Consider the following 25785-nt stretch of genomic DNA (forward strand, 5'->3'; position numbering starts at 1 on the left):
CCTGCACTCCCCTGAGTCAGTGTCTCTACACTCCTAACGATCCCTAGGCCGGTTCCGCACCGGGCGCCGATCAGGATACCTGAAATCCCTAGCTCGCCCTGAACCAATCCCTTACTAGTGAAGTGAATGGTGCAGAAACTAATCCCACCACTGCACTAAAAACACATTGAGGAAAGTGACAAACAGGGAAACACCACTTAGCTTTGCTCTGTTGCTAATGCTCCCAGCAACAGAGTCCGACACCTGAGTGCATCTTTTCCTCCAACCGGATCCAACACCTGAGTGCAGCTTTCCAGCAACAGAGTCCCGAATGTGAGTGCAGCTTTCCAGCAACAGAGTCCAGCATCCGAGTGCAGCTTTCCAGCAACAGAGTCCAGCATCTGAGTGCAGCTCTCTTCCAGCAACAGAGTCCAGCATCTGAGTGCAGCTTTCACCATAGCTGCCACTCCACCAAGCTTTGCAAGAACTCCTCGCTGACAACATAGCTGCCACTCCACCAAGCTTTGCAAGAACTCCACACTGACACCATAGCTGCCACTCCTCCAAGCTTTGCAAGAACTCCTCGCTGACACCATAGCTGCCACTCCAGGATTCTGACTGAGCTGCCCAGGACTTCTCTCAAGTTCCTTCCTTCTCCAAGGATGGTTGGAAAAGACCAATATCACCAACAGTGAGTGAACACACCTGACACTCCTTTATAGGAAAGCCAGAGCAATAACACCTGCTAGTGATTCCCGTGTAATAACGCTAGCAACCACCGGGGGCAAACTAGAACAAAAGACACCACTGTGTAATAACCCTAATAGCCACTGGGGGCAAAACCAACCCTGAGCAACCAGCTCAAAGGAAAAAAAAGGTTACTTATTCAAAACCTGTCATATCCAACCTGGATCATGACACCAACCGACCAGAAGAAGACCTCTGAGACAGCACTGTGCCGGCCCCCGTGGAAGATGCGTCCACTTTCAGGACAAACGGTTTGTTCGCCTCGGGCCAATGGAACACAGGCGCAGCTGTAATAGTTTGCTTTAGGCTTAGAAAGGCTTCTTCGGCCTCTGGAGACCAGGTTGCGGGGCTGACTCCTTTCCGAGTGAGGCACGAGATTGGCTTGGTCACAGACGAGAAATGCGGGATAAACTGTCGGTAGTAGTTGGCAAATCCGAGGAAGCGTTGGATAGCCTTTACCCCTACAGGACGAGGCCACAGGAGGATCGTAGACAATTTTTCATCTCCAGTCCAGACTCAGAGACGATATACCCTGAAAAGGGTAAGGAAGGCTACTCGAAGAGGCATTTCTCCATCTTCAATTTAACAAAGCGTATCATACCTATAATTGATCAGTACATTGGAAACCAATCTAAAGGGGGGGCAACTCTATAATAAAATCCAACCTCCAAAGAACCAAATGAGTTAAAAAAAATGCCCAAAAGTCAGTAGTATGTTTTTATAAAATACAATGTTAGGCTATGTGCACACGTAGCGTTTTAAAACGCTTACTAAAAACCGGACTCCTTCCCAGAAATCGCGCGTTTTTTTCACCGCGATTTTACCGCGATTATGATCGCGATTTTGCCGCGATATTCGCGTGCGATATTCAAGCACTTTCCAAGCGATTTGAAGCATCGCTTGGAAAGTGATTGACAGGTTGGTCACACTCGTCAAACATATGTTTGACAAGTGTGACCAGGTTTTTACTATTGAGGCCGCCTATGCGGCATCAATAGTAAAAGATAGGATGTTAACATGCTAAAAAAAAAAATAAAAAATTGGGGTATATTTACCTTCCGGCGTCCCGCTCTGCATTCCCGGGCCTCAGCGTTCCCAGTAATGCCTTGCGAGACCTGTGATGAGGTAGTCTCGCGTTGCTATAGCGATCTCGCGAGACCGCTAGAGTCACGCGAGACTACGTCATCACAGGACCTTGCCGCAAGGCATTACTGGGAACGCTTAGGCCGGGAATGCATCGCGGGACGCCGGAAGGTAAATATACCCCGATTTTTTATTTTTTATTCTTTTTTTACAGGGGGATGGTACCCAGGGCCTGGAGGACAGTCTCCTCTCCTCCACACCGTGGGTACCAACCGCACATGAGACGCTTAACTTCCCGCATGGTGGGCATAGCCACATGCGGGAAGTAAGCGGTTCTCATGCATTCCTATGGGTGCGGAATCGCGGCAATTCTTTGCGATTCCGCACAAAGAATGAGCATGCTGCGATTTTTTCCGCGATGCGATTCCGCCGTGGAAAAAAGCGCAGCATTAGCACAGCATGTGCGGAATGCCATAGGAATGCATGGGGGGCGTTCTGTACACGATTTTTAAGCGTTTTCGCAGCGTTTTCGTGCCGAAAATCGCGGCAAAAACGCTTAAAAATCGCTACGTGTGCACACAGCCTTAAACACACAAAAGCATTGTTTATGCAAAAAGTGTAAACATTTTATTCATAAATACATTTCCATAAAATATCAGTAAATACAAAAAAATTAGTCATACATGGTGGAAGACAACGCGGCCAGGCCGCCCAACACAAATGGTAATCACAGCTACCGTATGGTAAAAAATCAGAGATATCGTTCAGAAAAGGGATAAGGGTTAAATAGGAATAATCCCTGTAACCTAATAAGGCAGGGTTCCCCAACTCCAGTCCTCAAGGCCAACCATCAGATCATGTTTTCAGGATTTCTTTTGTATTGCACAGGTGAAGCAATTATCACCTGAGCAATACTAAGGAAATCCTGAAAACATGATCTGTTGGTGGGCCTTGAGGACTGGAGCTGGGGAACCCTGTAATAAGGCACTATTTGGGTAAAGTTCCCAGTCTCAACACATAATGTATAAGTGCCATGGAGTAGGGACAGATTCCTACAGAAGGCAAGTGCAAGGCTCAATAGCCAGCCACAAATCCCTGACGCTAAACCCTATACCTAATCATTATACCACCGATATAAATGCAAAAGGGGAAAATTTCTTACCCATAGTGGGAGTCGGGAGGTCCAGCCTTTGCCCCATGGTATAATGATTAGGTATAGGGTTTAGTGTCAGGGATTTGTGGCTGGCTATTGAGCCTTGCACTTGCCTTCTGTAGGAATCTGTCCCTACTCCATGGCACTTATACATTATGTGTTGAGACTGGGAACTTTACCAAATAGTGCCTTATTAGGTTGCAGGGATTATTCCTATTTAACCCTTATCCCTTTTCTGAACGATATCTCTGATTTTTTACTATACGGTAGCTGTGATTACCATTTGTGTCGGTCGGCCTGGCCGCGTTGCCTTCCACCATATATGACTCATTTTTTTGTATTTACTGATATTTTATGGAAATGTATTTATGAATAAAATCTTTACACTTTTTGCACAAAAAATGCTTTTGTGTGTTTAACATTGTATTTTATAAAAGCATACTACTGACTTTTGGGCATTTTTTTAACTCCTTTGGTTCTTTGGAGGTTGGATTTCTCCATCTTAGCATAAAGTCGGTTTTCCTGCAGGTGCTGCAGGACCAGGCATATGCTCCTCCTGTGAGATGACAAATCCAGAGAGAAGGCGAGGATGTCATCTAGGTACGCCACAACGCAGGAGTATAGCAAGTCCCGGAATATGTCGTTGACAAATTCTTGAAATACTGCGGGAGCGTTACACAGACCAAAGGGCATGACGAGATATTCATAGTGTCCATCCCGAGTGTTAAAAGCAGTCTTCCACTCGTCTCCGGAGTGGATATGAATGAGGTTGTAGGCTCCACGTAGATCCAACTTAGAGAAGATCCAAGCCCCTCTCAGGCAATCGAAGAGCTCCGGGATTAGCGGCAGAGGATACTTATTTTTTATCGTACTGTCATTCAGGCCTCTGTAATCGATGCACGGCCGAAGAGAACCATCCTTCTTTTTTACAAAAAAAACTGGCACCGGCAGGCGAGGAGGATTTTCGTATAAATCCCTTGGCAAGGTTCTCTCGGACGTATTCAAACATAGCAGATGTCTCGGCCAGCGAGAGTGGATAGATTGGGCCCCTAGGCGGGGTGGTTCCTGGCCGTCGTTCGACTAGGCAGTCATAGGGCTGATGTGGTGGAAGGGTCTGAGCCTCCTTCTTATCAAACATGTCTGCAAAGGACCAGTAGGCGGGAGGCAACCCCACAGGACCAGAAGAGGGTTGAGAGGCGGTGATCGGGCGGACAGACCCTAGGCATCTCTCTTGACACGGATGCCCCCACCGGAGAATCTCACCGGAACGCCAATCCAAAACGGGCTCGTGTGTCCGAAGCCAAGGAAGGCCAAGAAGCAATACATGCGACAAGTTGGGCAGAACATAAAAGGCAATCTTCTTTCGATGCAGGGCCCCAATCTGCAGAAGCACTTTCTCAGTAACCATAGAGACGGACTCTTGCAGGGGTTTACCATCCACGGAGGCAATCATGCAGGGCACTTTAAGGAGATCATGGGACTCCGATATTTCTTCACCTCCTTAAGCCTAATAAAGTTGCCTGCCGCACCCGAATCCACATATGCCACCTCAGAGCCACACCTCTGACCCTGGACAATCAGAGCAGAAAGAGTAAGAGGAGGAGAGGAATCTGGCACACCTAGGGAGTCCACTCTTACCTGACCTAGGTGGAGGCATTTCCCGGCCTCCCTGGACATGAGCGCAGGAAATTAGATGTACCACCGCAATATAAGCACAGGCCCTGTGTTAACCTCTCACTCCGACGTTGTTCCGCCGTCTTAACCCGGTCTCCCTGCATAGGCTCCGGTGCAGAACTGCCGGAGAAGCCCGAAGGCCGAGGGCTGGGTGGTCTGTGACCTGAAGAAGGAGGCCTAAAAGGACTCCTCTCCCTGGCAGCTTCTCGAGAGAGTTCCTGAAAGCACAAATAAATGCATGTGGCAAGTGAAATGAGGTCCTCCAAGGTGGCCGGAGTATCCCGTCCAGAGAGCTCGTCTTTAATCTTGCCAGACAGTCCTCGCTAAAAGGTCCCCACCAAAGCCTCATTGTTCCACCCCAGCTCTGAGGACAAGGTGCGGAAGCATATGGCATATTGTCCGACCGTGAGAGTGCCCTGATGGAGGTTAAAAAGGGACTCCGTGGTGGAGGCGAGCCGCTCAGACTCGTCAAAGACCCTCCGGAAGGTGTCCATAAAGGTCACAATACTGGACATAATGGGGTCGTCTCGTTCTCAAAGAGGATTCACCCAGGAAAGGGCCTCACCTTCCAAATGGGACACTATAAATGCCACCTTAGCCCGGTCGGTGGGGTACTGCTGGGGCAACAACTCAAAGTGCAGGCGACACTGATTGAGAAAACCCCAGCACAGCTTGGGGTCGCCGCCATAGCAAGGCGGTTTACCAAGAAGGGGAGAGGGTGCAGACGCAGAATCAGAGGCCCGGGAGGATACCTGCGAGAAGGCCGACTGTAAGAAAAGCAGGCGGTCATCCACGGAGGCCATATAGGGCAGGATGTGAGCCTGGGCATCGCGCTGCTGGATCAGCTCCTGCTGGAGGCTGGCTAACTGGGAGGCATTCCCAGGATCCATGGCCTGTAAGGCAGACAACCGGGAATCTATTGTCTTCATGAAAGACATGATGCGAGTTTGGTTCTCTCGCAAAAATACCAGCTTCTTCTGGGCAGAGGCCCCGGCAGGGTCCATGGCCTGATTACGCTTACGCCAGAGGCGGCGAGTACCAAGAGTGGACCCACTGGCCCGTGATACCGAAACTCCCCCGAGCAAGCGCACCAGGTTTGACCAACCCTTTTGCAGGGATCGTTAGGGAGCAGGCTCAGGGACCACTAGTACCATGGATGCCAGGACCAGGGGTCATCTCAGGGAAAAAGAACATAAAAAACGGAGATGAGACTGGGTGGAAGGGAGCGGGTAAGAACAGAGCAGGAAAGGAGCAAGAGAGGTACGGAGGCGGTAAGGAACAGATAAGGGGTTACAGGGCTGAGGAGAGCGGAGGTGGAGATGGTAGCTGGACTGAGGAGCGCGGAGGGGAGATGGAAGGCAGGCACCAGGAGGACACAGGGCAGGAGCAGACTCTGGAAGAGAAGGAGGAAAACTAGGGTTAGGATGCAGGCTGTGCAGGACAGAGCAATTTGCACTGTTCTAAAGAATTTTTTTCAGTGTATATGATTTTTTTCGTTATATGCACAGCCAAAAAAACATTTAATTCTTTTATTCCCCATCATACACCAATCATAAAAATCCGTTCTGATGCATTTATTGAAAAGTCGTTATCATAAACTTTTTTTTTGTTATATTTAATTTTTAGTTTATATCTGAAAAAAAAACAAAAAAAAAACTTCATGCACTGAAAAAAACCGTTCTAATGCATATATAGAAAGATTATTGTCATAGACTTTCCCAAATAAATGAAGTATTTCTTAAGTAACTGTACAACATAAAACTATGTCGAATATTTTGGTTTTTGTATTTTAAACATGCAGATTCGAAAAACGGCATGAAAATACAGTTCTGTGCACAAAAAATACCCCATGAAAAACCTAGCAAAAAAACTCTGCCATATTTCCACATATTTTAGTATGTGTTTAATCAGAACATGAAGATTCATTATAAATGTGATAAGATAGATGTTTCAAAGAGGAAAGGGTTAATAAGTGCTAGTCTAATAAAAGAGCATGGTATCTTTTCTTTTATTCAAGCCTCGTGGCATACTGGTGTTTAATTTGAACATCCACCACGCCTCCCTATTCCTAAGCACGGGTTCTAAATCCCCACCTCTAATCCGATTGTGGACTTGTGGATGGTGCTTTTCTGGAAACTATCCTTAGTCCTTTTTTTATTATTTTTTCAATATCTGGATCTTCTTTTAAAATTGCCAAGTTATCCTCAACTATTTTTTTAATATTGGAAAACTGATTACTAAATTGTAACACCATTGTTATAGGATTAGCAGAATTTTTGTACAGTTTGTGCGAGTCTTTAAAACGAGATTTTTTTGAAACAATCTTTTCAGCCCTATCCAGACTCCATCGATCATAACCTCTCCTACCCAAACATTGTCTAATGTCAAAAACTTATTTTTTATAATCAGAGGGACAACTACAATTTCTCTTAGCACGCGTCATTTCACCCACAGGAATACCCTTAATTGTGTGCCTGGGGTGATGACTTTTTGCATGGAGAATTGTGTTCCCAGCTGTCTCCTTGCGATATGTACGAGTAATAACGGATTTGTTAGGTATGCCCGTCAGATTTAAATCCAAAAAATCAGTAGTGGTCTTTTCATGTCGTGTTAGAAATTTTAGGTTCAGAGAGTTGCAATTGATATACGCATCAAACTTCTGTACTGTTATTATATCTGATTTCCAAATGATGACAATATCATCAATGTATCTACCGTAAAACTGTATACAATCAGTGTAAGGATTATCAAGATTGTAGATATGCATTTCTTCCCACCAACTCATAACGAGATTTGCTAGGGAAGGGGAATATTTAGCTCCCATGGATACGCCATTTACTTGTGTATAGTAATTCTCATTGAATATAGAATAATTGTTGGAAATCAACAAAAAAGTGACATCCAAGATGAAATCCTGGAAGTCACACGAGAAATTACTATATTTTTGTAGATGAAATTTTAATGCGCTAATTGCTACTGTGTGTGGAATCGATGTGTAAAGAGAAATAACATCAGTAGTTATCCATGAGAATTTGGAGTCCCAGATTAAACCATCCATTGAATTTAATACTTCTGTACTGTCTCTAATAAAACCAGGGACCCTCTGAACCAAGGGTTGTACAAGCAGATCTAACCATTCCCCTAGTTTCTCACTTACAGATCCTATCCCTGATAAAATCGGTCTCATGGGTGGAGGAAAGCTTTTTTTATGGGTTTCTGGTAACGCATAAAGCGTTGGTGTAACTGGATTTAACACCTTTAGATAATCCCTCTCTCTCATAGTAATAAAACCCATACAAAAGCCTTCATTAATAATCTGAAAAATACGCTCTTTGATATTATGAGAAGGATTCTCTAAAATACGTTTATAAATCATGGGGTCATTAAGCATATTTTCAACCCAGTTCACATAATCATCCCTATTCATAAGGACAATCGATCCACCCTTATCTGAATTCTTTATTATAATATTTTCATTTGCCTTCAGTTCTAACAATGCTTTTTTCAGGGATGGCCTCAAGTTACTGCAGGCACAATTCACACCATGCGTTTTTTCAGATAATAATCTTAGGTAATTTTCAACAGCACTTTGAAACCTATCCATCACAGGTCTCCTTGCTTTAACCGGATAATAGTTTGGATTAGGAATACTCATGCCTTTTGCTAAAGAAGCAGCAATATCAACATTTGGCACGCTTTCATTTTGTAAAGCCTGCAAATTGATAATAGACATTTGTTCTGGAAAGGAATAATTACTATAAGTATTTTCAAAATTCACATAATTTTCCACAAAAATATCAGGGTTATCTTCAAAATGCAATTTCAAAGTAATATTCCTAATAAATCTATTAACATCACATATTGTGGAGAAAAGATTAAAATTACAACTAGGAACAAAAGAAAGTCCAAATGAAAGTAACTCACGTTGATCAGCAGTTAGACTCAATGATGAAAGATTAATAACATCAAAGTCACCTAACGTGGATTCCTCAGATGATATCTTTGCGTTATTCTTGATGTTCCTATGCTTCCTTCCCTTTCTCCTTCTTTTTTTCTTGATCTGTTTCTCTTGTAATATGAGTTTTTTGACTGCCTCGTCACATCCATGTCAGAGTCTGATGTAGCTCCATTCGAAGTTTCAGCATCAGATGAACTGAAAGTCACTTGTCGGGGAGTTTGATTAGCACTGGTGTGTCGTTTAGGTCTTCGTAGTATAGACCTGGGAGACTTATAAGCATTTTCCCATCTCCCCCATTCGTACACCTGCTCTTTGGAATAATCAGATAAATCACGCTCCAGTTTTCGTTTTTTAGTATCCATAATCTTTTCCTCAGTTTTATTAATCTTGATAGTAGTATTATGCAAAAATTCCTCATAAACTTCTTTTGATAATTTATCTTGAACATTTGATTTCAAGATATCAATTTGTTTTTGTAAATCTTGCAAGAGAATTTCTTCATTTCTTATGATTAGGGAGATTTCAAGGAGCAGTCTGATAATATATTATTCCATTCCTGTACAAACCCATCTGAGTACACTGTACTAGGGACTTTTTTAACTCTAAGTCCTCTTGGAATAATGTTTTTATCTCTATAATTTCTTAACGAACTCACATTCCACCATATCCGATTTTCCTTTAGCATAAGTGCTAACAAATCCTCTAGCTCCACATTCAAGCTTGTTGAAACATGTGCAGATTCAGCGGTAAACCCAGCAAACAGTTTGGCAGCTTTATTCTGCCTAGCTTCATTTTCCATGGTCAAATAGCCAAATAAGAAAGTCTTTTATGATGCCAGCACTTACTTTAAAACCTCTTGTGAAATAGAGAAAGGAAGCCTCTGGGTGCACGGAGACACTTGAAGCAATACCCATGGACAAAGCTGCGTATCATGATTAAGAGTGCCTAGCCACTCGAAACGCGTAGATCGATCGCATGCCTTGTAACTCATGCTGGTTTTTAAACCTCATTTCTATTGAGTGAATAAAGAATATTTTTCACTACATCGTGGAGCTGGATAAAGTTTTTTCTCATTTGCCTTGGATTGTGCGCTTTGACACAGTGGTCTCGTGCTCCGATGTTGGAATGCCGTATCTGGTGAGCTGGATTTGTATCCTGAATAGGAAAATATACATGATGAAGTGCAATAAAATATAATTACCAATAATGTGATTTAATGCACAGAAGATAAGTGAATCGTGATGTGACCAAAAGCCTACTGCTTAGTAAGGACAACATAATTATCTATTAGGTCAATGCAGACAATGGGAAGAGAAGTCATCAACAAAGGTGTAAAAGAGGTAAGTACTTCATTTTGAAAGTTAAAACATTCTAAAATGAAATATGTGTGTTCCAAAACAGGAATAAAGTGCAGAAGTGTAAAATTGGAATACATATACAGAGCTTTGCGAAAGTATTCGGCCCCCTGGAATTTTTCAACCTTTTCCCACGTATCATGCTTCAAACATAAAGATAAAAACATAAAAATGTAAATTTTTGGTGAAGAATCATCAACAAGTGGAACACAATTGTGAAGTTGAACAAAATGTATTGGTTATTTTAAATTATTGTGGAAATTCAAAAAATGAAAAGTGGGGCTTGCAATATTATTCGGGCCCTTTAACTGAATACTTTGTTGCGCCACCTTTTTCTGTGATTACAGCTGCAAGTCACTTGGGGTATGTCTCTATCAGTTTTGTACATCGAGAGACTGAAATTCTTGCCCATTCTTCCTTGGCAAACAGCTCGAGCTCAGTGAGGTTTGATGGAGATCGTTTGTGAACAGCAGTTTTCAGCTCTTTCCACAGATTCTTGATTAGATTCACGTCTGAACTTTGACTTGGCCACTCTAACACCTGGATACGTTTATTTGTGAACCATTCCATTGTAGATTTAGCTTTATGTTTGGGATCATTGTTTTGTTGGAAGACAACTCTCTGTCCCAGTCTCAGGTCTTTTGCAGACTCCAACAGGTTTTCTTCAAGAATGGTCCTGTATTTGGCTCCATCCATCTTCCCATCAATTTTAACCATCTCCCCTGTCCCTGCTGAAGAAAAGCAGGCCCAAACCATGATACTGCCACCACCATGCTTGACAGTGGGGATGGTGTGTTCAGGGTGATGAGCTGTGTTGCCTTTACGCCAAACATATCATTTGGCATTGTTGCCAAAAAGTTCGATTTTGGTTTCATCTGACCAGAGCACCTTCTTCCACATGTTTGGTGTGTCTCCCAGGTGACTTGTTGCAAACTTTAAACTACACTTTTTATGGATATCTTTGAGAAATGGCTTTCTTTTTGCCACTCTTCCATAAAGACCAGATTTGTGCAGTGTACGACTGATTGTTGTCCTATGGACAGACTGTCCCACTTCAGCTGTAGATCTCTGCAGTTCATCTAGAGTGATCATGGGCCTCTTGGCTGCATCTCTGATCAGTCTTCTCTTTGTTTGAGATGAAAGTTTAGAGGGATGGCCGGGTTTTGGTAGATTTGCAGTGGTATGATACTCCTTCCATTTCAATATGATCGCTTGTACAGTGTTCCTTGGGATATTTAAAGTTTTGGAAATCATTTTGCATCTAAATCTGGCATTAAACTTCTCCACAACAGTATCACGGACCTGCCTGTTGTGTTCTTTGGTCTTCATCATGCTCTCTGTGCTTCAAACAGAACCCTGAGACTATCATAGAGCAGGTGCATTTATACGGAGACTTGATTACACACAGGTGGATTATATTTATTATCATTAGCCATTTAGGACACGTTGTATGAAAAAGGGATGGCACTCACCGTTCTGAAGAAGTGAATTTATTTTCAGATAAAAAGCATAGGCTCGGGAGAGATGTGTGAACTGTGGACAATGGCCGTTTCACGCCAACTGCGCTTCAACGGGTCTTGGACCCGTAAAGGGGCCGAATAATATTGCACGCCCAAGTTTTCATTTTTTGAATTTCCAAAAAAATTTAAAATAACCAATAAATTTTGATCAACTTCACAACTGTGTCCCACTTTTTATTGATTCTTCACCAAAAAATTTGGTATCTTTATGTTTGGAGCATGATATGTGGGAAAAGTTTGAAAAGTTCCAGGGGGCCGAATACTTTTGCAAGGCACTGTATCAATGGTGAATGGTGAAAGAAGGTACATTTGTGCAGGGGACGTACATTTTTAGGATACAACTGTGCAATATAATAATCTTTTTGTCTCAGCATTGTGCATCCTAATGGCTTACAAATTTGTATATTGTATGCTTTTTTAATCTCTAATAAACTATTGTTTGTTTTTTATCCGTTCTATTCACGTCTCTCTCTAGATGTTCTCACCATACTGTGAGCAACGGCTGTAAGTGCAATCCAATCAACACAATGTAACTCCAAGTCAATCACACTTCTGTGAAATCAAACTGTCCACTTAGGAAGCAACACTGATTGACAATCAATTTCACATGCTGTTGTGCAAATGGAATAGACAACAGATGGAAATTATTGGCAATTATCAAGACACACTCAATAAAGGAGTGGTTCTGCAGGTGGGGACCACAGACCACCTCTCAGTACCAATGCTTTCTGACTGATGTTTTGGTTATTTTTAAATGTTTGTTGTGCTTTCACACTCGTGGTAGCATGAGAAGGACTCTACAACCCACACAAGTGGCTCAAGTAGTGCAGCTCATCCAGGATGGCCCATCAATGCGAGCTTTGGCAAGAAGGTTTGCTGTGTCTGTCAGTGTAGTGTCCAGAGGCTGGAGGCACTACCAGGAGACAGGCCAGTACTCCAGGAGACGTGGAGGGGGCCGTAGGAGGGCAACAACCCAGCAGCAGGATCGCTACCTCCGCCTTTGTGCAAGGTGGAACAGGAGGAGTACTGCCAGAGCCCTGCAAAATGACCTCCAGCAGGCCACAAATGTGCATGAGTCTGCACAAATGGTTACAGTAGAAACTGACTCCATGAGGATGGTACAGTATGAGGGCCCGATGTCCACTGATGAGGGTTGTGCTCACAGTCCAACACCGTGCAGGACGCTTGGCATTTGCCACAGAACACCAGGATTGGCAAATTCGCCACTGGCTCCCTGTGCTCATCACAGATGAATCCAGGGTCACATTGAGCACATGTTGCAGACGTGACAGAGTCTGGAGACACCGTGGAGAGCGATCTGCTACCTGCAACATCCTTCAGCATGACCGGTTTGGCAGTGGGTCAGTAGTGGTGTGGGGTGGCATTTCTTTGGAGGGCCGCACTGCCCTCCATGTGCTCGCCAGAGGTAGCCTGACTGCCATTAGGTACCGAGATGAGAGCCTCAGACCCCTTGGGAGACCATATGCTGGTGCGGTTGGCCCTGGGTTCTTCCTAATGCAGGACAATGCCAGACCTCATGTGGCTGGAGTGTGTCAGCAGTTCCTGCAAGATGAAGGCATTGAAGCTATGGACTGGCCCGCCCGTTCCCCAGACCTGAATCCGATTGATCACATCTGGGACATCATGTCTCGCTCCATCCACCAACGTCACATTACACCACAGACTGTCCAGGAGTTGGCGGATGCTTTAGTCCAGATCTGGGAGGAGATCCCTCAGGAGACCATCCACAACCTCATCAGGAGCATGCCCAGGCATTGTACCGTAGGGAGGTCATACAAACACGTGGAGGCCACTCACACTACTGAGCCTCATTTTGACTTGTTTTAAGGACATTACATTCCATTTAAATTTTGGGGGTGACTCCAAATCCAGTCCTCCATTGGTTAATAAATTTGATTTCCAATGATAATTTTTGTGTGATTTTGTTGTCAGCACATTCAACGTTGTACAGAACAAAGTACTCAATGAGAATATTTCATTCATTCAGATCTAGGATGTGTTATTTGAGTGCTCCCTTTATTTTTTTGAGCAGTGTATATTATATTAATATATGGTATGAGCAAGTGGGGCTTAAAAAGGTTTTCGAGGATGAAAATATTGATGACCTATCCCTTTGTTAGGTCATTAATATCAGATTTGTGGGGGTCCAGCATTCCCTCAGATCTGCTGTTTGCCAAGATGGTGCAGAGGTTGGATAATAGTTGATAATAATAATGATAATAATAATTTTATTTCTATAGTGCCAACATATTCTGCAGCACTTTACATCATAGAGGGGACTTCTACAGACAATAGACATTACAGCATACCAATAAACACATACATCAAAACAGATACCAAGAGAAATGAGGGTCCTGCTCGAAAGCTTACAATCTATAAGGAAAAAGGGGAGACATGAAAGGTGGATGGTAACAATTGCTTTTATTGTTTGGACCAGCCATAGTGTAAGAATCGGGTGTTCCTGTGATGCTGCATGAACCAGTTAACAGTCTAAATAAGTAACAGTACAGACACACAGGGCTATTAAATGCATAATGCATGTGAGAACATGATGTGAGGAACCTGATTATGGTAAAAAAAATTTTGAATGAGCCACAAAGGGATATTTAGGTTAATGCGTTGAGGCGATAGGCTAGTCTGAACAAATGCGTTTTTAGGGCACGCTTCCAGGGGTCATCCGAGAAGAAAGAGGAAGGGACTGACCCGGATTTAACCCTTATGGGTGTGGCGGGCGCCCCATCCCCATGGCGCCCATTGGTCAGTCGGGGCATCCGACCCACTTGTGCATCACCTGGGGAGTAGAGGGAGGGGGGAATTGGCACTACATTGCATCCCTCCAGCTTTCAGTATAGGGGCTCCACAGTCAGAGGCACACTCCTTAAGCAATGCCGTGCCTAGCAGACTACGGAGACCCGTGTGTCGTAAACAGTGCCCCCCCTCCCACCAATCCCGTAATGAGACACGGAGAGACCTAGATGGGTTGAAACAGGTCGGTCACAGTTTATTAAATTACATGCGCAGAGAAAGGCAATTACATTTCATAACGGGCTCATTGCCGAAGGCCCTGTCTACAAAAGACATGCGAGCCGGCCAATGAGGGTTACGAACCTTTGCCCCTCTCCGCATTACCGCCAAGGAGGATCATGTGTATGACCTACACAGGACTCACACCCCAACCATCAGTATTAGGGTCTGTTCGACTCCATCCTGCAAGCCGGACATGAATATGTCAAGCCCGATGTCTGTGAGGTGAATTCCGTCTGGCCTCAAAAGTGCTGAGCTATCTCCTTCCAGTTGGTGGTGGCAAACCATGATGCCGTATCTTGCTGTTACACATTTGCACACGGGGGGAGGGCGAATCCAAACAACAACTAATGGTCCTAATAAAATTGCTTTATTTCACATAGTGAGGCAAGGTACAAATACAACGTGATGAAGAGCCATAAAAATAATAAAAACAATGAATAAGGACACAGGGGCCCAAGTAGCCAAAACTGCACATAAGTACATTAAGAATTACCGTATATACTCGAATATAAGTCGAGATTTTCAGCCCAAATAATTGGGCTGAAAGTCCCCCTCTCGTCTTATATTCGAGTCATATACACCGGGGGGTCGGAGGAGGAGGGGGAGCGGGGGTGTCAGGTCATACTTACCCGTCCTGACGCTGTGTCTTGAGCCCCCAGCTTCTCCCCGTGCTCTCTCTTCCTGCCTTCAGCGGTCACGTGGTGCCGCTCATTAAAACTCATGAATATGCGCATATTCATGAGTTTTAATGAGCGGCACCACGTGACCGCTGAAGGCAGGAAGCGAGAGCGCGGAGAAGCTGGGGGCTCAAGACACAGCGTCAGGACGGGTAAGTATAGCGATACTCACCTGTCCTGCGTCCATGGCTGCTTGCTGCTGTCGATGTCTGTCATCGGTCAGTGACTTCAGACAGCAGAGAGCGCGGTGACGTGGTTAGTGCGCGCCGCGCCCCCTGCAGTCTGAACGTCACTGACTGATGACGTTGCAGATAGCGGGGAGCAGCCATGGACGCAGGACAGGTGAGAATCTGACACCCAGCGACGGAGAGGTGAGTATATCATTTTTTTATTTTTACATGCAGCAGCAGCATGGGGGCAGCATATGGGGGCAGCATATGGGGGGCATAATCTAAGGAGCTTCTTATGGGGGCAGCATATGGAGGGCATAATCTAAGGAGCTTCTTATGGGGGCAGCATATGGGGGGCATAATCTAAGGAGCTTCTTATGGGGGCAGCATATGGGGGGCATAATCTAAGGAGCTTCTTATGGGGGCAGCATATGGGGGAATAATCTATGGAGCATTTCCCACCCTAGACTTATACTCGAGTCAATAAGTTCTCCCAGTTTTTTGTGGCAAAATTAGGGGGGTCGACTTATACTCGGATCGACTTATACTCGAGTATATACGGTACAAAATGTCCATATATACCCAACAAGTAGTAATTATCTATTGTAGTATTCATGACTATCCAAACTGTGGGCATACGGACGCCTGCAAAAGGCAAGATGTTAGTTGAGCAAATCAGGTGTTACCTAGCGAAGCATGAGGATTTCCACCGACCCATTCTCTGCACTTCGGCCTCGGATACTCCTGCTCTAGCTGCTTCGGTGGCGGCCCCAAGTCTAAAGGAATGCGTCCCGTATTCTGCTGGATTAACGCTGACTTTTTCAAGGCACTGTTTAAAAATTGCGTGAAACTGATACTTGGTAAGGGGGGACCCGTCCGTGTGTGAGGAAGAATTTGCTTTCGTGTCTTAAAGTCGCATAGCGTGTGACTAGTTTTAGTGGGCATACTGGGCCATCTGATGAGTTTACCACGACCCACTTACCCCTGACGGTGGGATCGCATTTGGATTTCTGTACGCGAATGCGCAGGGTGTTGCATACGACAAGATCTTCATTGACTAAGCCGCCTTACGACGCATTTTTTTGGCCGTGGCACTAATTCGCTAATGCGAAGTGCCTCGAAAAAGGCGGTAGTGAAAGCTGTAGATACCAGTGCCGCTTCGAATTGTGACTTGCACACCGATGAAGAAACTGCTATGATATTTTGCAATAGACTCAACAAAATAGGGCGATGACATTCTTGACTAGGTTGAAGTCTTTTCCAGCCTTTAACGGCTTGTTTGATGAGAAAGTGTTTAGTTACATCCGCCCATCCCAATAGCTGGAAGAAAACGGCTATGCTCGATAAGCTGTGTTGCGCTGATGCACCCGAGGCGCCTCTTTTCCTGAGCATGTTTAAAAATTTTACTAATAGCTCGCATCTCGCACGATCCCATCTATCGAATGGCCTACCCTGAATTAACAAGCACCAATCCTCCCACGCTTTACCATAAACCTGCCAAGTAGCCATTGGTTTTTGTAGATAGCTGCGAAACCAACACTGACGCTTCCCCCCACTGCTAGCCCTAGATCCTTGCTCAGCATTTCTGGTGCCATGACGCACGTATGACCATTGTAGGATTTTAGTAATGTACTCCAAAATGGTAAGTCTGCTTTCAAGGAATGGGTGACTCTAATTCTATGGCTAGGGTTGATAATGCCCATTGTTGTTAGCGATAATCGGCAAGTGAAGGCTCTGCCGGCCGGCAGTACACTGCAAGCGAAATTGAGTAAACCGAGCAGAGACTGCATCTGTTGAAGAGTGACTTTTTTAACTTCGCAGAAACTTTCAACCATGTGCAGGGTTTTTTGCATTTTATCGGCTGGCAGGCGAAAAACCATTGCATTGGTGTCTATCTCAGTGCCAAGAAAATGCAGCACATTGCATGGACCAAGTGTACAGTCATATGTTAAAGTTTGGGCACCCCTATTAATGTTAACCTTTTTTCTTTATAATAATTTTGTTTTTTGCAACAGCTATTTCAGTTTCATATATCTAAAAACTGATGGACTCAGTTATATTTCTGGATTCAAATGAGGTTTATTGTACTAACAGAAAATGTGCAATCTGCATTTAAACAAAATTTGACCGATGCAAAAGTATGGGCACCTCAACATAAAAGTGACATTAATATTTCGTAGATCCTCCTTTTGCAAAAATAACAGCCTCTAGTCACTTCCTGTAGCTATTATTGAGTTCCTGGATCCTGGATGAAGGTATTTGTGACCATTCCTGTTTACAAAACAATTCCAGTTCAGTTAAGTTTGATGGACGCCGAGCATGGACAGCCCGCTTCAAATCATCCCACAGATGTTCAATGATATTCAGGTCTGGGGACTGGGATGGCCATTCCAGAACATTGTAATTGTTCCTCTGCATGAATGCCTGAGTAGATTTGGAGCGGTGTCTTGGATCATTGTCTTGCTGAAATATCCATCCCCTGCGTAACTTCAACTTCGTCACTGATTCTTGCACATTATTGTCAAGAATCTGCTGATACTGAGTTGAATCCATGCGACCCTCAACTTTAACAAGATTCCCGGTGCCGGCATTGGCCACACAGGCCCAAAGCATGATGGAACCTCCACCAAATTTTACTGTGGGTAGCAAGTGTTTTTCTTGGAATGCTGTGTTTTTTAGCCTCCATGCATAACGCCTTTTTGTATGACCAAACAACTCAATCTTTGTTTCATTCAGTCCACAGGACCTTCTTCCAAAATGTAACTGGCTTGTCAAAATGTGCTTTTGCATACCTCAGGCGACTCTGTTTGTGGCGTGCTTGCAGAAATGGCTTCTTTCGCATCACTCTCCCATACAGCGTCTCCTTGTGCAAAGTGCGCTGCATTGTTGACCGATGCACAGTGACACCATCTGCAGCAAGATGATGCTGCAGGTCTTTGGAGGTGGTCTGTGGATTGTCCTTGACTGTTCTCACCATTCTTCTTCTCTGCCTTTCTGATATTTTTCTTGGCCTGCCATTTCTGGGCTTAACAAGAACTGTACCTGTGTTCTTCCATTTCCTTACTATGTTCCTCACAGTGGAAACTGACAGGTTAAATCTCTGAGACAACTTTTTGTATCCTTCCCCTGAAAAGCTATGTTGAATAATCTTTGTTTTCAGATCATTTGAGAGTTGTTTTGAGGAGCCCATGATGCCACTCTTCATAGGAGAATCAAATAGGAGAACTACTTGCAAGTGGCCACCTTAAATACCTTTTCTCATAATTTGATACACCTGGCTATGAAGTTCAAAGCTCAATGAGGTTACAAAACCAATTTAGTGCTTCAGGAAGTCAGTAAAAAGTAGTTAGGAGTATTCAAATCAAGAAAAGGATAAGGGTGCCCATACTTTTGCACCAGTCAAATTTTGTTTAAATGCAGATTGCACATTTTCTGTTAGTACAATAAACCGCATTTGAATCCAGAAATATAACTGAGTCCATCAGTTATTATATATATATGAAACTGAAATAGCTGTTGCAAAAACCAAAATTGTTATAAAGAAAAAAGGTTAACATTAATAGGGGTGCCCAAACTTTAACATATGACTGTATTTTTTGGGGGATAGTGGAACACCGAATTTTTGAGAGATAAATTGAAATTTTTCCAGGAGGAAGGTGCAGAGTTTAGTGTAATTTGGACCAACAAACAAAAAATCATCGAGGTAGTGAATTGTTGAATCGCTGCCTGTTTCGAAGCGGACTACCCAGTCCAAGAATGTGCTAAAAAGCTCGAAATAGTGACACGAAATGGAGCAACCCATCGGTAAGCACATGTCAAAGTAAAATAGCTGGTCCACCTTGCAACCTAACAAGTGGAAGCATTCGGGATGAACAGGTAGTAAGCCAAATTCAGACTCAATATCTGATTTTGCTAGGAGGGCACCGGGCCCGGCTGTGCGTACGAGTTCTACCGCCTTGTCAAAAGAAGCATAAGTGACAGATGCCTCCTCTGGAAGAATAGCATGGTTGACCGACTCGCCTCTTCGGTGTGAGAGGTGACGGCGAGATTCTGAAGTTTTTGAATGGCGGCAATTTAAAAGGGCCCGCTATTCTACTCATCTCTACCTCTTTTGAGATTTTTTCTTTTAAGATCTCGGGGAATTCACATGCTGACTTTAGATTATTGGCTATTGTTGGTGTTTGACTCGATTTATAGGGGATGAAAAAACATATTTAAAGCTGTAATACAGCTGCTGTGTGGATTCTTTATTGGGGTATAGACTTAGCCATGGGTCCATCGTTGCTACGTTCACCGGGGTTCTGCCTTGTAGGCGGTTTGTTTGCTTGGCGGGTACACCTTGCACTTGGGTGTCCCCCTCCGCAGGCTGAGCAGTTGTGCCTCATATCTACATGACGCCTGGAAGCGGCAATTTCCCTCATTAAATAACAAGCAGGCCCCTGGTCTCCGTACGATCACTGAGTTCTGGCCTGTGGCTGTTGAGAAACTAGTGGCCGTTGATGAAAAGGGGGGGATGTTTTTGTGAAAGCATTAGTCGTAGCCAGACATGTTGCTTTTACTCCCCAGCCTAAATCTGGTTGCAGGGCTAGCCACCTACGGAACTCCTCGTCATAGCGCCTCCATGCGAAACCGCCATGAGATTTGTATGAGTTGTATATTAAATTCTGATAAATAAATAACTCGGAGCAGCGTTCTGGATGTTTTTGACCCATAATGCAGCTGAGGACTGCGAAGGCCTGTAGCTAGTTGTTCATTGTATGGGCTATTTTTTCCCTATTTCTATCGTATGACCATTCGCCTGTCCTCCTCTCCTTATCCACGGTCTGTTGGTCTGCTGATAGAAGCGACCATATATCCACGTAGTCATTATTCCAAATTTTTTGTTTTGTTTCTAGGTCTATGTGTGCCTCCAATGGGCTAATTCCGCAGAAAAACGCGTCTTTATGTAGGCTAGCTGATTGAGATAATGTCCTGGTGTCGGCTGACCTGCCTGGGCGATTCAAGTGCTGAACTAGCGCCCTGATGGCAGATGCTAGTTCGTTCTCTCCTGTGTGGTGTACGGTGTTGTGCTCATCGATTAAAGAAAACTCACTGCTGTCTGGCGCAGACCGAGTGTCTCCTGGGAATGGAGGTACTGTAAACAGAGTACGATTGCCATACATCACCTGTCCGTTCACTGTTCAGTACTTGAAAAAGACCACGATATGGTCGAAACGTTGTATTAATGGCTGATTAAACTATTTCTTCACCTGGATTGGATGCTGTTCCGCTTTCATTTTTCCTGTAAGTTATGGTCCCTATTGGATCCTGGGACTCTTGGAACGTGCATCCTAGTGAACATTCTGTGTGCTGTTGGCTGAAATTGCTGTCTCCACTGTTCAGTGTCTGTCACCAGGTATTTCACCAGAATCTTGACAGCATGCCCACCGGGCGCTGTCATAATTTTGTAGTTAAAACTGACACAGACTGCTTATGTTGCTCTCAAACGTTGAACACCCCTTTAAACACCAGTGTTATCCTAGCCTAAGGGCTACTTTACATCGTAGAAATTCTGCAAAAACTACTACTATGAGCATGATGACAAATGATCAAAGTGATTACGCCAGTATTTTGTCATAAGTCGCTTTGAAAAGTCGCACAATTTCTGCGTAATGCGGAGTTAGTTGTGCTAAACTTTCTCAGCTTTTGATGCTTCCATGTGTATTACCAAATTATATAGATATAGTGTACAGAAGAGAAGCTCATAGAAATAATACTACAATTAAAAGCTAAATTTTTGTCACGGCTCGGTTTCCATCTGGTAACCTTCTGCTGCATGGTTGGTTTCCCACTCTGCTGGGCTACAGTCTTGTTTGTCTTTGTCCAAATGCAGATGAATTCTTTTGTCTTGGTTTAGATTTCTTGGTTGGCTTCTCTCCAGATGTTTTCCATTTTGGCTCTGTCCTACCACATTTTGGGATGGCTTTTATATGTTCACCTTTCACTTCAGTGGCGGATTAAGTGGACTATGGGCCCGGGGCTGTTCATAAAACCTGGGCCCCTGTACCAACCTTCCAACCTAAGCGCTGCGGTCCCCGTGCGGGAATTGACAGCCGTACGGACCGCAGCACTTGGTTTGCTGCGGGTCCATACGGAAAACCCGCCACCATTCCACCACGTGTGGACATGGCCTAAAAAGACGTTGCACATAAGCTGTAGGCCTACGGCCAATACGCACAAAATCGCCCAACGTGATCCTGGCCATAGGGGATCCACTTTAATGTCCCCACTTTAATTTGAAGTCCCCTTACTTCATCCATTGCAGTCCCCTATCACCCACTCACTTCATCTTCAGTGCTGCTTCATCATTTGCAGCCCCTTATCCCCCCTTCCATTTTATCATGTGCAGTCCCCTTCCCCCCCAACTTCTTGTGCAGCCCCACTCCCCCATCATCATGTGCAGTTAATTTTACCCCCACATCATGTGCAGTCCCCCTTACCCCCAATTCATCATGTGCAGTCCCCCTTACCCCCAATTCATCATGTGCAGTCCCCCTTACCCCCAATTCATCATGTGCAGTCCCTCTTACCCCCAATTCATCATGTTCAGTCCCACTTACCCCCAATTCATCATGTGCAGTCCCACTTACCCCTTAATTCATCATGTGCAGTCCCACTTACCCCCCCTTCATCATGTGCAGCCCCACTCACCCCACTTCATCATGTGAAGCCCCCACTCATCCCCCCTTCATCATGTGAAGCCCCCACTCATCCCCCCTTCATCCTGTGAAGCCCCCACTCACCCCCTTCATCCTGTACAACCCCAGTCACCCCCCCTTCATCATATACAGCCCCCAGTCACCCCCCTTCATCATATACAGCCCCCAGTCACCCCCCCTTCATCATATACAGGCCCCAGTCACCCCCCCTTCATCATATACAGCCCCCAGTCACCCCCCTTCATCATATACAGCCTCCAGTCACCCCCCCTTCATCATATACAGCCCCCAGTCACCCCCTTCATCATATACAGCCCCCAGTCACCCCCCCTTCATCATATACAGCCCCCAGTCACCCCCCCTTCATCATATACAGCCCCCAGTCACCCCCCCTTCATCATATACAGGCCCCAGTCACCCCCCCTTCATTGTGTACAGCCCCCACTCACCCCCTCCCCCATTTAATTCATTTTATAAATAAAAAAAGATAAAAAAAGTTCCCCATACTTACCTCACAGCCGGCTCGCTCCCCAGCAGCGCCTCTGCTTTCAGCATCCTCCGGGACATGTCGGCGCGTGCACGATGACGTCATCGCGCACGCCCGACATCTGACCCGGAAGTACAGCCGGAGTTGAGCAGCCGTCAAGGTGACGGCCGTGCACAGCTCCCGGCCCCTCATAGAATGTGACGCGGGCGGCTGTCTGCTGCCGGCGGCGTCACAGCACAGGGCACGGCTGGCCCTGTACAGGTGCTGGGGGAGCGGTCCGGGGGGCATTTGCCTCTCTGCCACCCGGCCCAGCCCACCCCTGCCCCTGCCCCTGGGCCCCCAAAAAACCTTGGGCCCGGGGCGACCGCCCCATCCGCCCCTATTAAGATCCGCCATTGTTTCACTTACATCACTTGCTGTCTATTGTTCCATATAGATTAGTGTATGGAGTTCCAGCTCCTCAGCTAGTGGTTTACCTTGTCCGGTAAGCCCCACTTGTTTTTCCTGCTGCAGTAATGTGAGCTTTCCTCCCCAGCAACTTTGCCTTCTTCTCCACGTTTGGGGTTCTGGGAGGTTTCACTTATTTTGTTTTATTTTTGGTTTGCCTTATTTATCCCTGTCTATCCTTTGTGAAGGTGCTTTAGTTTCTCACCCTGGGTTTTTGTGTCTCCCTGCATGCTTTGCTCCACCTTTGTTGGATTCATGTTGTGGCCAACACTTGGGGACCCAGGAGATACGAGAAAGCCCTCAATGCCTTTTTGGGTAGCCAGGTCAGAGGAGGTGTATTAAGTTGTGCGGCTAGTTTCTTTTCTAGTCTATACAGGAACCCGTTGGGTACAGGGGCGGCTTCTCTCCTTGGTAGTGCTTGCCCTCCTCTGTTACTCATGTGAGCATGATCCTAACAATTTTATTGGATATGCAATAAAAATGTCTGTATAACAAAACTAAAATAATATATAAAAAATCTGGAAAAACAATGTATAGGTCTGTCTAATGTCTCTTTATGAGGGTGAGTAAGGGTGTTATGAGGACAGAGAATAAGTATCCAATAATTGTTAGTAACCGCACACCGAACTGCCCTATAAATCCCTCATAGGAGACACCCTGCCTGACGACGGAGGTTGGCACACTTGTAATGCAAATGGTGCCCCCACACAATGAAGACTGACCCTCTTATAGCCCTAGTAGGCCCTAAAGCTACTAGCATGAGATACGTTACCCAAAAGACCACATATGCTGCGGAGCTATATAAAAGTTCCGTGTTAACAGCCTAGACCAGTAACTATAAATTAAGTGACCACATCAAAGGCGACACCTTAGGGTATGTGCACACTTTGCGGTTTCTGCTGCGTTTCCGCAGCGGTTTTGGCTCTGCAGAAACGCAGCAGATTCTGCTGCGTTGTACAGTACCTTTATTTCCTATGGAAATAAAAAAAAAGGTGTGGACATGCTGCGTTTTTTTCCGCGCGGTTTTCAAAACGCAGCATGTCAATTGTTTGGTGCAGAAACACTGCAGTTTTACACCTCATCCATTATGAGGTGTAAAACCGCAGAGCTAAACCACAGGCAAAACTCTCTACAAAATCCGCAGAGACAAAAAAACTACAGTCATATGTTAAAGTTTGGGCACCCCTATTAATGTTAACCTTTTTTCTTTATAACAATTTTGGTTTTTGCAACAGCTATTTCATTTTCATATATCTAATAACTGATGGACTCAGTTATATTTCTGGATTCAAATGAGGTTTATTGTACTAACAGAAAATGTGCAATTTGCATTTTAACAAAATTTGACCGGTGCAAAAGTATGGGCGCCTCAACATAAAAGTGACATTAATATTTCGTAGATCCTCCTTTTGCAAAAATAACAGCCTCTAGTCGCTTCCTGCAGCTATTAATGAGTTCCTGGATCCTGGATGAAGGTATTTGTGACCATTCCTGTTTACAAAACAATTCCAGTTCAGTTAAGTTTGATGGTCGCCGAGCATGGACAGCCCGCTTCAAATCATCCCACAGTTGTTCAATGATATTCAGGTCTGGGGACTGGGATGGCCATTCCAGAACATTGTAATTGTTCCTCTGCATGAATGCCTGAGTAGATTTGGAGCGGTGTCTTGGATCATTGTCTTGCTGAAATATCCATCCCCTGCGTAACTTCAACTTCGTCACTGATTCTTGCACATTATTGTCAAGAATCTGCTGATACTGAGTTGAATCCATGCGACCCTCAACTTTAACAAGATTCCCGGTGCCGGCATTGGCCACACAGGCCCAAAGCATGATGGAACCTCCACCAAATTTTACTGTGGGTAGCAAGTGTTTTTCTTGGAATGCTGTGTTTTTTAGCCTCCATGCATAACGCCTTTTTGTATGACCAAACAACTCAATCTTTGTTTCATCAGTCCACAGGACCTTCTTCCAAAATGTAACTGGCTTGTCCAAATGTGCTTTTGCATACCTCAGGCGACTCGGTTTGTGGCGTGCTTGCAGAAACGGCTTCTTTCGCATCACTCTCCCATACAGCTTCTCCTTGTGCAAAGTGCGCTGTATTGTTGACCGATGCACAGTGACACCATCTGCAGCAAGATGATGCTGCAGGTCTTTGGAGGTGGTCTGTGGATTGTCCTTGACTGTTCTCACCATTCTTCTTCTCTGCCTTTCTGATATTTTTCTTGGCCTGCCACTTCAGGGCTTAAGAAGAACTGTACCTGTGTTCTTCCATTTCCTTACTATGTTCCTCACAGTGGAAACTGACTGGTTAAATCTCTGAGACAACTTTTTGTATCCTTCCCCTGAAAAGCTATGTTGAGTAATCTTTGTTTTCAGATCATTTGAGAGTTGTTTTGAGGAGCCCATGATGCCACTCTTCATAGGAGAATCAAATAGAACTACTTGCAAGTGGCCACTTTAAGGCTATGTGCACACGCTAGCGTTTTTAAACGCTCAGGAAAAGGATCCCCTTCCCAGAAATCGCGCGTCTTTTTCCGCGCGTTTTTTGCGCGATTTTTCACGCGTTTTCTGGGATCATTGGGGAAGGCTAAAAACGCTCAGCAATGCGGAAATTAATGAGCATGCTGCGTTTTTAGCCGCTAAGCGATTCCTGAGCGGTTAAAAACGCATGCATTGGCACAGAAAGCCAAAAACGCATGCAAATTAATTTGATGCATCTTTTAAGCGTTTCTGCAGCGTCTGAGCCGGCTCAAACGCTGCGGAAACGCTTAAAAAAACGCATCGTG

At 44.8% G+C, this 25785-nt stretch overlaps 1 protein-coding gene across 1 annotated transcript in view; it reads left to right on the top strand.

The window, feature by feature from the left end:
• Positions 1–25785, top strand: part of STK25 (serine/threonine kinase 25) — a 57582-nt gene that overhangs the window by 16988 nt on the left and 14809 nt on the right. The gene's annotated exons all lie outside the window — the stretch shown is intronic.

Source organism: Dendrobates tinctorius, unplaced genomic scaffold (genome assembly GCF_039654945.1).
Source record: "Dendrobates tinctorius isolate UK_male_01 unplaced genomic scaffold, ASM3965494v1 ptg000069l, whole genome shotgun sequence".
NCBI classification, from domain to species: Eukaryota; Metazoa; Chordata; class Amphibia; order Anura; family Dendrobatidae; genus Dendrobates; species Dendrobates tinctorius.